We start from the raw sequence: 12,353 nt of genomic DNA on the forward strand, positions 1-12,353 counted from the left end.
GTATGAGTACATATGATGAGTGAGTACATGTATGAGTGACTGTACAGGACTGTTGGTGAATGAGTGGATGTGTATGTGGATCTTAGAATTACTGAAGAGGTTGTTGTAACTGGTATTGGTATGTCCATTGTTTTGAAAATGTTAGTCTCTATTTTTGAATGTGTGTATCAAAGGTTATATTAGGGTGAGAGGAGGTCTGCCACTCTATCACAAGGATGATGTCATCAGTGATGTCATCAGTGATGTCATTTGAGATGTCATCAGTGATGTCATGAGTGATGTCACTGACCATGTCATGAGTGATGTAATATGTGACGTCATCAGCAGTGCATTGCGGGCGCGCGAGTTATAGTTAGCTGAACTAACTATAACGGGGGAATTTCAATGGTTTTGTACAAGTGAAAAGTCCAGCTAACTATAACACCCCTGAAATCTATGGTTTTTTCAGTGAATTTCTGAGGTTTTTTAAATGCTAATTCCTAACTATAACGTGCCTGAAACCTATGGTTTTTTCTGTGAATTTCAAAGGTTTTTTAAATGCTAATTTCTAACTATGCCTACAGAGATAGGACATGTGAAGAAAGAAGAAAAAATGCACAGAAAGAAAAAAGAGAAGTGCAGAAAGAAGCAACAGAAGTCCTCAAAGACGAAGAAAAGTGCAGGAAGAAGGATAACGTGCAGAAAGAACAAAAAGAAGAGCAGAAAGAAGCCTTGTTGCAAAATCATCCTGTACCCTCAACTTTTTCAGACGGATGCTGGTGGTAACTGAGTCTGACTAACCAGTTCTAGAGCCAGTGCTATGTTAAAAGACACTTAGAATACAGTGAAAACACCTACATACACTAGGGAACATTATGCATTGGGGTCCCCCTGTGATTAGCATGACCTCCTCTGTAAGCCCCTAGTATATAATAGGGCAGGGGGATTAAAACTACCTCTTAAAACAGGCCACAGGGCGTTTTTGCACACGTTAACTCAGGCCCCGTCCCCATACCTTCACCACTGTGTAAACACGCCCTGTGTCCATTTTTAGTTGGGAGATTAAGTTCATTTGAATCCTGAGGGTCCCTAGGGTACAACTAGCCCACTAGGTACCTCCAGTAAGTGCCACAGAGCTGCGTTGCAGAGAGGTGTAAAAAGTGGCACGGCCTGGACCACCTCTCTGCAATGCAGCTCAGTGGCGCTTACTGGAAGCACTTGGTGGGCTAGTTAGCCCCATGGGCCCTCAGTAGTGAAGGGAAATTATATCCCCAATTTAAAACGTGCCATAGTGCGTGTTTGCACACGTCACCTCAGGCCCCGTCCCCTCCCTTCACCACTGTGTAAACGCACCCTGTGGCTGTTCTAAGTTGAGAGATTAAGTCCCCTTGAATCCTAAGGGTCCCTAGGGTCAAACTAGACCACTAGGTACCTCCAGTAAGTGCCACAGAGCTGCGTTGCAGAGAGGTGTAAAAAGGGGCTTGGCCTCAGAACACCTGTCTGCAGCGCAGCTCCCTGGCGCATACTGGAGATGCCTGTTGGGCTAGTTGGCCCTCAGGGACCCTCAGTATTGAAGAGGAATTAATTCCCCAACTTACAATTCACCAGGGGGCGCGTTTGCAGAGTGCTGCAAGGTGGGGGCGTGGCCTCTGGCACGATGCCAGTCTTTTATTTATTTAAATTTTTTAAGAAGGGGGGCTGTGTGGTTCCCCTTCTTATTCTTATTCTTTGGCCTTGATGACCCCATCCCCCAGGGCCTGTCTCCTAATTATATTTTTTTGACCCCAATCCCCAGGGCCGGCCACTGTTTTTTATTATTTTTAAAAAATATATATTTATAGACACACCTACGACATGCTGGACAAACCGTACGTACCTATCACCATGACGATTTGCGTGATATTCATTAAAAGGCGACTATGCATACAATGAATCCACGTGGAATGTATTTACACCACTAGTGAAGCTCTGACATGTCTGATGCCCTACCGTGCCTGATCCCGGTAGACACCCTTGTCGTTTATTTATACAAACATGGGTAGCTATTGACGGGCACATTTAATACACATGCACACCAAGCCATTCAAAGGGTATTCAACAAAAATTCGACCAAAACTATGCAAGAAACCCCCCTCACGGTTAATAAAACACACATCCACTGCCGGATGTGTAATACTTTTTATTTTACTCTCTGGAAAGGGGACGAACATCACTTGAGAGTCACAGCGCGCTCCTGGCAGAGCCCAATGCTGTGTTACACCCACCATTGCCTGCTGAGTGCCACACAGCACTGTGTTGTATTCCACTAGCTAGTGCATATGCTATGACACTCTCTAGCCCATGTGCACTGTAACACCACCCCGTGAATATGTCATGCCACACTTGTCTTCGCACGGGTTATATTGCCCCATCTAACGTGCCTTCCTCGATGCCTATGTTATAACGCACAGTACTATGCCATACATATTACAATCTGGGATCCATATCTTTGTCACAGTGCATATGCAACGTTACACTCCCCAGCACATATTTTATATTACAACTTTAGAGACTAGTTAGGTTACACAACACTGCCCTGTGCATATTTCACTCCAAGGCGCATATCGCATAGCACGCGCTAGTGCCTGTGCTATCTTGCGCTCTCCAATGAATCTGTAATTGCGCACAATGTATTGCATATTTTATTTCACGCCCGGTTCATCTTATATCACACTTTTTGGTGCATAGTTTATACCATACACTATATCTAGATTTCATTTTCAATCGTGCTCTCAGGACTATGTTCTATATAACACTGTGTTCACCTACCCTTTTCACGGGCATTACATTTTGCCATAGGGGGTGGAGGGTCAGGGGGTGTTTCTTCCAAGTGAGCCCGGAGTCACAGTCACAAACGTCCTCTTCTTCCTGAATAAAAGTGAGATCATGCTGCATACTTGTTCATATTTTAAGTAGTTCGCACAGGCACACGTTTTAAAAACAATAAAGTTCCTAATACCTGCCTTCTCTGAACAGTTAGCTTGCTGCCCCATCCCCCTCCTCCCTATCCTCTGTTGTGTGAATCCATGGACTAGCCTCCTCCCTCCTGCCATGCATGGTCTGATGTGCTGCCACTGCCCTCAATTTAGTATGATGTACCAGTCCACTCCTCCTGCCCTCCATTGCCCAATTCTATGCCCCATCATTGACCTCCTGCTTAAACTCTGTGCTTAGCTTGCTGCCCCTATTCTCCTTCCCCCTGCCCTCCGATGTCTTTGTGCATGCCCCTGCTCCATCCTTTTTGCCCATCATGTTCCATGGACCTGCCACTCCTATCTACTCTGAGTGTTCTGTTGATCTGCCACTCCCCTCCCACCTACCTAGCATTGTCAGATGACTGTAACCTGCCCCTGCCACCTCCACCCTGCCTGTCCACATGCCATGCCCCTATCCTCTTCCTCCTGTCCTACATGGTCCATTATACTGCCACACCCTTCTGCCCTCCCTGGTCTGTTGTGCTGCAACTGCTCCTCCTGCCTGCCCCGTGCGGTCTGTTGTGAGGCCCCTTCCCCTGAACTTTCTTGTCTGTGCACAGGTCCTGACCCTCCCTTCTATCCTCCATCGTCCTTTGTGCATGCCCCTGCACCCTCCTTCTTGCCCATCATAGCCACTGTGCTGCCACTAACCCTCCCACTTGCCATGCATGGTCTTCTGTGCTGCCATGGCCCCTCCCACCTTCCCTGTGTGGTCAGTTAGCTGCCCCTGACCCCCTCCTACCTTCCCTCCATGGTCTGAGTGTATGCCATCACAGTCTCAGTGTTACTCTTCATGGTGTGTCTTGCTTCTAGTGCCCATCCTGCCTGACCTCCATGGCTATCTTGATGCTCCTGCCCTGCCCCCTTGCCCCCAGCCCTCTGTTTACATGTGCAGACCCCTACTCCCTCCCTCCTGGCTTGTCTGTTCCATTGTAATGCCCCTGATTCGCCCCTCCTGCCCTTTATGGTCTGTTATGCTGCAGCTTTCTCTCCTGTCTGTCCATTATGGTCAGCTAGCTACCATTGCCTCTTGCCCCTCTGTTCTCTGTTGTCCATGTGCATGGTCCTGTCCCCTCCCTTTTGCTTTCTATGGATTGTTGTGCTGCACTCCCGTCCTGCATGCCCTGTGTGGTGTATTGTGCTGCTGCAAACCCTGATGCCTGCCCTGCAGGGTCAGTTTGGTGCACCTCTCCATGTCCCTCCTGTCCTCTGTTATCCAAGTCCATGTCCCTATCCCATTTCCTTCCATGATCCAATGTACCATACTTGCGAACATTTTGAACTTGGTAAGAGGGAGATTTTGAAAAAAAACTGGGGTATTGATTTTCCCCTTTGAGTTACATTGAAAAAGAGGAGATTGTAGACAGGAGACAGATCAAATAAAGCCCATTTGAGCTTAAAAACATTGGACGTTTCCTGGCTGAATCGGGTCTGTTGGCATGTATGGTTGTACTACCATTGCCTCTTCCTTCTGCCCACAATGGTCTATTACATTGCCACAGCCTCTCTTGCAAGTCCTGTATTGTTGGTTTGTTGCCCCTGCCCCCCTTTCCACTGCCCTCCATAGTCTGTTGTGCTGCCACGGCCCTTCCTGCCTGCTCAGTGTGGTTAAATTGTTGCCTTTGCACCCTCCTACCTGCCTTCAATTTTCAGAGTCCGTGCCCCTGGCCTCTGCCTCTCAACAGTATCCTAATGAACAACTAGATTGCTAAGATTCTATATTTATTACAAAAGTGTGGAACGCCTGACGTCATCTTGATGTAATCAAAACTGTAATACCTAGAGCATTTCCTTTAGAAATTACATATATGAGAGGGTCTTATTGGCATCAAAATTATGGTTAGTGCTCTAAAAGACTAAAATAAGGACATATTTTCTGAGTTTTCAAATAGCGACAAAGCACTTTTAAATTATTTGTTATCTTTATGTTTTTTTATCCAGTTGACCACTTGATTAAATGTTGCACTTAGGGGAGAGGATGTGGTGTTACTTCCAGAACTGCAGACTTTGTAACTGGGGAACCAGGTTGGAGTTTCTGCTTCAGCTCGACATTCTGTGATTCTGGTCAAATCACTTAGTCTCCCCATGTCTACAACCAAAATGAATTTGTTCTTGTGTGATGTAACCAATGCTCATGTAAAGCACTCCAATACCTGATAAGTCTGCACTATATAACACTGCAAAAATACAAAATAATAAGTGTTTTGCACACTTCTGTCATTGGGCTATATTTGGGCTACATCTGGGTGATTTTGGGCTACATTTGGGCTCTTTTGTCTCCGGTGGCCATCTTGGGAGATTTATTTGTTATGAAGTTTCCTAATTTCCTCATGTACTGCAGTCTCCTCAGTAGGAAATGCTTTCAGTTTTTTACTTTGATTCCATCATGAAGGTATTCAGATATGTCACACATTTGCCATAAATTCTGAATGTTAGCACTCTAGTTGCTCATTAGATCACTGTAGTAAAACTACTGTTCCCCATGGAAGTCTGCTCCTGGTATTAAAAGTGCATGTTTCAGTCTGCATGTCAGAATTTTTTAATGAAATAGAAGAGGATTTGAGAAGTCACTCAAAATGTGCCCTCATTTCCTTTCTTCAACATTAATCATACTTTTTATGGAAAAATGAACCCCCTCATTTTGTTCCTTTTTAAATTAAATGTTTTAAGAGTTACCACTTTAATCCAAGCAAGATGGCTTCAGGTGTGCCATATGTTTATCATAAGTAGGACTGTTAGCGCTTTAGTTGTTCTTTGGAACACTCTGGGAAGCTGCAGTAGAACACAAAGGAATCAACTGACAGTCTCTGCCCTTGTTGGATGTACATGTTTTACTGAGAGTGTCAGACTTCATTCTCACATGACTGAGAAAGATAATTTGAATTTACAGAAAATAAGCTCTCAGTTTAGCTTACAGATCACCTTCCAAACCTCTGTGGGAAAAGCATGAGAAAATATTTTTCTCTCAATCATGATATCCCAGCAGAAGGCTTTTTCACATGGTGAAATCACCTTAGAACATACCACAATTCCTAAAATGAGTATGGTACCATCAACAAATGATTTATAATGTAACTAAAGTCTTAAAACCTTCTATTAACTGCAATGCTTATTAATGAGGTGCTATCATGTATATTGGTCCCAAGATGGCTGCCAACACTTCTTGGATGAAGTGCTGACAGCCAATCAGATCTCAGGATGAGATGTGTAGTTAGGCTCCGCCCACATATATATATGATTTTACTTTTGATTTTCTCAGGAACTACTGAACAGATTGACACCAGACCTGCAAAAGGCACTTCCCTGACCTGAGGACCTCCTCTCTGCCAAATTTCAAGTAATTCTGTTCAGCCGTTCGGGCTGTACCTTGGACTAAAGGTCCCTATGGAAAATTGCATGGGGAAAACGTGTTTTGGGACCCCCCTTTTTTCTCAGCCCCCACTTGACGAATCCCGCCGAGACTTTCAGGGTAGGAGCGGAGCGGAGCGCCCCACCTATTTTGAACTTTTCGCGAGGATTCGTCAACCGGCGCCAAAGTTATTCCAAATAGAATGTTGCGGATTTCCTATGGAAACACGGTCCTAACTATATCTACTGGCGACCGCCAGTAGATAATATACATACATATGTAAACATATATATAATTTGCATATCTATATAAATAAAAAAAATATAAATGCATGCATACATATACATATACATATATGCATACATATGCATGTTATGTACATGAAAGTTTGAAAAACACTAATACAAGCAAAGCTAAAAAGCCACCTAATTACAAACAGAATTGCTTTAACTTAAAGGAGGGCGAGACCTATTGCATTTTCAGTGCTTGTTTACTTTGGTTCCATCAAGAAGGCATTCAGGTGTGGCACACATTTGCCATAAATTCTGAATGGTAGCACTCTAGTTGCTCATTAGATCACTGTAGTAAAGCTACTGCCCACCAGGGAAGTCTGCTGCTGGTATTCAAAGTGCATGTTTCAGTCTGCATGTCAGAATTTTTTAATTAAATAGAAGAGGATTTGAGAAGTCAAAATGTTCCCTACTTTTTCTTTCTGCAGAACTAATCATAATTTCTATGGCAAAATGAACCTCCTCATTTTGTTCCTTTGCAAATTAAATGTTTTAAGTTTTACCACTTTATTCCAATCAAGATGGCTTCAGGTGTGCCATAGTTTTGTCATAAGTAAGACTGTTAGCGCTCTAGTTGTTCTTTAGAACACTCTGGGACATTCTGTCATTGGGCTATACTTGGGCTACATCTGGGTGATATTTGTGCTACATTTGGGCTCTTTAATGAAATAAAAGAGGATTTGAGATATCACACAAAATGTGCCCTATTTTTTTTTTTTCATCACTAATCATAATTTCTATGGCAAAATGAACCCCCTCATTGTGTCCCTTTTAAATTAAACTACTCACTCTCTACTACTCACTCGCTACTACTCTCTACTACTCACTCTTTACTATTCACTCTATACTACTCTACTACTCACTCTCTACTACTCACTCTCTGCTACTCGCACTCTACAACTCTACTACTCACTCTCTACTACTCACTCTACTACTCTCTACTACTCACTCTCTACTACTCTCTTTACTACTCTCTACTACTCACTCTCTACTCTCTACCTCTCTACCTCTCTCTACCTCTCTCTCAACTACTCTCCACCTCGCTACCTCTACCTCTCTACCTCTACACCTCTACCTCTTACCTCTCCCTACACGCACACATATGCACATATATATGTATGTGTATATATATATATATATATATACATACATATGTAAACATGTATATAATCTGCATATCTATATAAATACAAATATAAATGCATGCATACATATACATATACATATATGCATACATATGCTTGTTATGTACATGAAAGTTTGAAAAACACTAATACAAGCAAAGCTAAAAAGCCACCTAATTACAATCGCTTTAACTTAAACGAGGGCGAGACCTATTGCATTTTCAATGCTTGTTTACTTTGGTTCCATCAAGAAGGCATTCAGATGTGTCACACATTTGCCATAAATTCTGAATGGTAGTACTCAAGTTGCTCATTAGATCACTGTAGTAAAGCTACTGCTCACCAGGAAAGTCTGCTGCTGGTATTCAAAGTGCATGTTTCAATCTGCATGTCTGAATTGTTTAATTAAATAGAAGAGGATTTGAGAAGTCAAAATGTGCCCTAATTTTTCTTTCTGCAGCACTAATCATAATTTCTATGGCAAAATGAACCTCCTCATTTTGTTCCTTTGCAAATTAAATGTTTTAAGTGTTACCACTTTATTCCAATCAAGATGGCTTCAGGTGTGCCATAGTTTTGTCATAAGTAAGAAAGTTAGCGCTCTAGTTGTTCTTTAGAACACTCTGGGACATTCTGTCATTGGACTATACTTGGGCTACATCTGGGTGATATTTGTGCTACATTTGGGCTCTTTTGTCTCTGGTGGCCATATTGGGAGACTTATTTGTTATGAAGTTTCTTAATTTCCTCATTTACTACAGTCTCCTCAGTAGGAAATACTTTCAGTTTTTTACTTTGATTCCATCAAGAAGGCATTCAGATGTGTCAGACATTTGCCATTAATTCGGAATGTTAGCACTCTAGTTGCTCATTAGATCACTGTAGTAAAGCTACGGCTCACCAGGGAAGTCTGCTGCTGGTATTGAAAGTGCATGTTTCAGTCTGGATGTCAGATTTTTTTAATGAAATAGAAGAGGATTTGAGAAGTCACTCAAAATGTGCCCTATTTTTTTTATTTTTTCAGCACTAATCATAATTTCTATGGCAAAATGAACCCCCTCATTTTGTCCCTTTTAAATTAAACTACTCACTCTCTACTACTCACTCGTTATTACTCTCTACTACTCACTCTCTACTACTCACTCTCTACTACTCTACTACTCACTCGCTACTACTCTCTACTACTCCCTCTCTACTACTCAATCTACTACTCTCTACTACTCACCCTCTACTACTCTCTCTCTACTACTCTCTCTTTAATAGTCACTCTGAACTATTCACTCTACTACTCACTATCTACTACTCACTCTCTACTACTCGCTCTCCACTACTCTCTACTACTCACTTTCTACTACTCACTCTCTACTACTCTCTCTACTACTCACTCTCTACTACTCACTCTACTACTCTCTGCCACTCACTCTCTACTACTCTACTGCTCACTCTCTACTACTCTCTCTCTCTACTATTCACTCTCTACTACTCACTCTACTACTCTCTACTACTCACTCTCTGCTACTCTCTCTACTACTCACTCTCTACTCTCTATTACTCACTCTCTACTCTCTACCTCTCTCTACCTCTCTCTCTACTACTCTCTACCTTTCTACCTCTCTATCTCTACCTCTCTACCTCTACACCTCTACCTCTACACCTCTCTCTACACTCACATATATGCACATATATATGTATGTGTATATATATATATATATATATATATATACATACATATGTAAACATATATATAATCGGCATATCTATATAAATACAAATAAAAATGCATGCATACATATATATATACATATATGCATACATATGCATGTTATGTACATGAAAGTTTGAAAAATACTAATACAAGCAAAGCTAAAAAGCCACCTACTTACAAACAGAATTGCTTTAACTTAAACATCGGCGAGACCTATTGCACTTTCAGTGCTTGTTTACTTTGGTTCCATCAAGAAGGCATTCAGATGTGTCACACATTTGCCATAAATTCTGAATGGTAGCACTCTAGTTGCTCATTAGATCACTGTAGTAAAGCTAGTGCTCACCAGGGAAGTCTACTGCTGGTATTCAAAGTGCATGTTTCAGTCTGCATGTCTGAATTGTTTAATTAAATAGAAGAGGATTTGAGAAGTCAAAATGTGCCCTAATTTTTCTATCTGCAGCACTAATCATAATTTCTATGGCAAAATGAACCTCCTCATTTTGTTCCTTTGCAAATTAAATGTTTTAAGTGTTACCACTTTATTCCAATCAAGATGGCTTCAGGTGTGCCGTAGTTTTGTCATAAGTAAGACTGTTAGCGCTCTAGTTGTTCTTTAGAACACTCTGGGACATTCTGTCATTGGGCTATACTTGGGCTACATCTGGGTGATATTTGTGCTACATTTGGGATCTTTTGTCTCTGGTGGCCATATTGGGAGACTTATTTGTTATGAAGTTTCTTAATTTCCTCATTTACTGCAGTCTCCTCAGTAGGAAATACTTTCAGTTTTTTACTTTGATTCCATCAAGAAGGCATTCAGATGTGTCACACATTTGCCATAAATTCGGAATGTTAGCACTCTAGTTGCTCATTAGGGGCCATATGTAGGTAACATAACATTTACCGATTCATAAATACCCAATTTTACCGATTCGGTATTTATGAATCGGTAAATAGTATGTAGGTAATTAATCGGTAATCATTACCGATTCGGTAAATATCGGTATTTATGAATCGGTATTTACCGAATCGGTAATAATGCATCCCTTCCCATTGATTTCTATGGGCCTGGAGGCCCATAGGAATAAATGGGAAGCCAGTTACTATTACCGATTCGGTAAATACCGAATCGGTACTAGGGGAGGCATTATCATGGGTGGCAGGGAGTCACATTGACACCCTGTTGCACCCCTGATTCGTGCATGTGTGCACATGTGGCGCACATACATGCCCTAAGGGCATGTATGTCTGCCACATGGCACTTCACAAATTGCACAAAAATGCTTTTTTAAAGGTATTCGTCATTTACCATCAACTTGTAGTTGGTGGTAAATAACGAATCCAGACACCAATAATGCACTCACTTGAGTGCCCCCTACATAGCATTTCTGGATTCGGTATTTACCGAATCGGTATTTTACCGATTTCTTAAAATTCCGATTCGGTAATTGCCGAATCCAGAAATCAGCCACCTACATCTCAAGTGCCTCAATACCGGTCGGTAACGGGATATTTACCGAATTTCGGTCGTTACCGACCGGTATTTGGCTTCCTACATATGGCCCTAGATCACTGTAGTAAAGCTACTGCTCACCAGGGAAGTCTGCTGCTGGTATTGAAAGTGCATGTTTCAGTCTGCATGTCAGAATTTTTTCATGAAATAGAAGAGGATTTGAGAAGTCACTCAAAATGTGCCCTATTTTTTTTATTTTTTCAGCACTAATCATAATTTCTATGGCAAAATGAACTCCCTCATTTTGTCCCTTTTAAATTAAACTATTCACTCTCTACTACTCACTCGCTACTACTCTCTACTACTCACTCTCTACTACTCACTCTCTACTACTCTACTACTCACTCGCTACTACTCTCTACTACTCCCTCTCTACTACTCAATCTACTACTCTCTACTACTCACCCTCTACTACTCTCTCTCTACTACTCACTCTCTAATAGTCACTCTGAACTATTCACTCTCTACTACTCACTATCTACTACTCACTCTACTACTCGCTCTCTACTACTCTCTACTACTCACTCTCTACTACTCACTCACTACTACTCGCTCTCTACTACTCTCTACTACTCACTCTCTACTACTCACTCTCTACTAATCTCTCTACTACTCACTCTCTACTAATCTCTACCACTCACTCTCTACTACTCTACTGCTCACTCTCTACTACTCTCTCTCTACTACTCACTCTCTACTACTCACTCTACTACTCTCTACTACTCACTCTCTGCTACTCTTTCTACTACTCACTCTCTACTCTCTATTACTCACTCTCTACTCTCTCCTCTCTCTACCTCTCTCTCTACTACTCTCTACCTCTCTACCTCTACCTCTCTACCTCTACCTCTCTACCTCTACACCTCTACCTCTACACCTCTACCTCTTTACCTCTCTCTACACGCACATATATGCACATATATATGTATGTGTATATTATCTACTGGCGGTCGCCAGTAGATATAGTTAGGACCGTGTTTCCATAGGAAATCCGCAACATTCTATTTGGAATAACTTTGGCGCCGGTTGACGAATCCTCACGAAAAGTTCAAAATAGGTGGGGCGCTCCGCTCCGCTCCTACCCTGAAAGTCTCGGGGGGATTCGTCAAGCGGGGGCTGAGAAAAAAGGGGGGTCCCAAAACACGTTTTCCCCATGCAATTTTCCATAGGGACCTTTAGTCCAAGGTACAGCCCGAACGGCTGAACAGAATTACTTGAAATTTGGCAGAGAGGAGGTCCTCAGGTCAGGGAAGTGCCTTTTGCAGGTCTGGTGTCAATCTGTTCAGTAGTTCCTGAGAAAATCAAAAGTAAAATCATATATATATGTGGGCGGAGCCTAACCACACATCTCATCCTGAGATCTGATTGGCTGTCAG

Source organism: Triturus cristatus, chromosome 1_1 (assembly GCF_964204655.1).
Source record: "Triturus cristatus chromosome 1_1, aTriCri1.1, whole genome shotgun sequence".
NCBI classification, from domain to species: Eukaryota; Metazoa; Chordata; class Amphibia; order Caudata; family Salamandridae; genus Triturus; species Triturus cristatus.